This window comes from Cricetulus griseus, chromosome X, assembly GCF_003668045.3.
Source record: "Cricetulus griseus strain 17A/GY chromosome X, alternate assembly CriGri-PICRH-1.0, whole genome shotgun sequence".
Taxonomy (NCBI): domain Eukaryota; kingdom Metazoa; phylum Chordata; class Mammalia; order Rodentia; family Cricetidae; genus Cricetulus; species Cricetulus griseus.
In genome coordinates this window covers 103,293,603-103,295,813 of record NC_048604.1, presented here as the reverse complement: position 1 = coordinate 103,295,813, position 2,211 = coordinate 103,293,603, and positions in this window count along the sequence as shown.

The window sequence follows — 2,211 nt, the reverse complement described above, 5'->3', positions numbered from 1 at the left end:
TCAAAAGGCTACAAGTTATACTGTACAATTACAGTTAAATGAAATATCCATAACAAGTGAGTTAGTGGTTGTTAGTGGGTGAGAAGGGAGGAAATAGAGTAAGAGATATACAGATTGTTTAGAATGATGGAAATTTCTGGAATCAGTTGGGGAATATTATTTTAACTAGGCAAAGATGTGTTACATTTGTTTATGCTGCAGAAAATTACTTTAACTATGTAAAGGTGTGTTACTTTTGTTTCTACTACATTTGTTTAACAATATAAGGATGTGTGTTTAATTATGTAAAGACACGTTGCCTCTCTTTCACCTTGCCTGCCTAAGGCACCTAGTTAGTCTAATAAATAGCTGAACACCCAATAGCTGGGCAGAGAGAAAGAATAAACAGGGCTGGCAAGCAAACAGAATAAATAGGAAGAAAGATCTAGGCTCTAAAAGAAAGAACAAGAAGAACAAGAGAAGAAGAATGAAAGGAGGAGAAACACGCCCAGAGCAAGAAGCCAGGCAGACACCAGACAGACAGGAGAAGCAGGGAAAGTAAGATATGCAGAAGAAAGGTAATAAGCCCTGAGGCAAAACATAGAATGAAGACAAAAAAGGTTAAGTCATAATAAGAGCTAGCCAGAAAAGAGCTAAGGTAAGGCTGGAAATTCAAAACTAATAAGTCTCTGTGTCTTGATTTGGGAGCTGGTTGGTGGCCCCAAAGAAAAAGCCTGGTACAGATGGTGTTGACTATTGTGTTGCTCTTGTAAATATTATATGGAGTCATTTTATTTTTGTGTGTGTGGAGTGGGACAGGCATGTGTTTTCCATGGTGCACATGTTAAGGTCAGAGGACACCCCTGAGCGTCACAGACTTTGCCTTTTATTTTGTTTGTCGCGGGGTTTCTTCTTTGTTGTATGGCTGCATATGCTAGGCTAGCTGGCTAGAGAACTTACAGGGCTGGTCTTTTCTTTACCTCCTACCTCTTCATAGAAGCACTGGTGTTACAGACATGTTACTGCACACAGCTTTCATGTGAGTTCAGGAGATTTGAATTAAGGTCCACATGCTTGGATGGCAAGTACTTCATCCACTGCACCATCTCTCCAGCCAGTGAATATTGTGGTATGTAAGTTATATCTTTTTAAAATTTAAGATATTTTTGCTCTGCACCAAATTCATACAACATGCACCATGAAAACCCATTATCCAGCAATCTGGAGCATGTCCCCCACATGTCACTCTGTAAGGAAGAGGGTTCTGTTCTCGTCTCAGAGTTTACATGGAATCTGAAGGTCAGAAATGTTGAGCACAATTCTTTCATGAACCAATGTGTGTTGTGCATATCATTACACTTCTCTGACCTCCAGAGTCTTCTGCTACGCAGACAGGATGGGAGCTGATACTGTGATATAAGCAAAAAAGAAAATTTAATGCAGATAGAGGTTAGTGACATCCAAAATAAAATGAATTGTTAAGAATAATGCAAGTCGGTTAATCTTTATAAGCCTTCATGTTGGGGATTTTTTGCAGCATCAATCTTCACCCTTCCAGAAGGTTGCAAAAATTACAGGTAGGAGAATACTCCACGGTGTTTTCCTATTGATTTGTACTTTCCCCACTTAGATTTACAACTTTCCATGGGGTTATTTAATAAGTCTTCGTGGAGATATGCTTTGGTGGAGGGTAAATTACACCAGTTGGCAGACTTTATTTACAGCACAGTCATCACTTTGTAACAAAAGGGGACTTCGGAGAGAATTTCAGGTTGCTAGCCTCTATTAGTTATCCATTAGTATCCAGAAAAAAAATGGAGTGAGATAATTTGTGAGCTGTATAAAAATACAGCTTTCTAGGGGACAAAGTCTATTTAAATGTGGTTGGGCATTACATACAACAAAATCTGAAGCCAGGCATGGGGAGGCACACCTGTAACCTCAGACTGAAATATCAGGAGTTCAGGGTCATTCTTGCCTATATAGTGAGTTTGAGGCCAGCTGGGACATATGAGACCCTCGTTATGACATAAAATAGGGTCAGTAAAGATGGCATAGCAGTTAAGCGCACTGGCCACACTTCCAGAGGACCCTTAGTTCAATTCCTAGCACCCACCTGACAGCTCATAGCTGTCTGTAACTCCAGCTCCAGGGGATCTGACACCCTCACACAGACATACATGTAGCAATAAAACAATGCACATAAACATTAAATAAATAGCTAAAAATAGC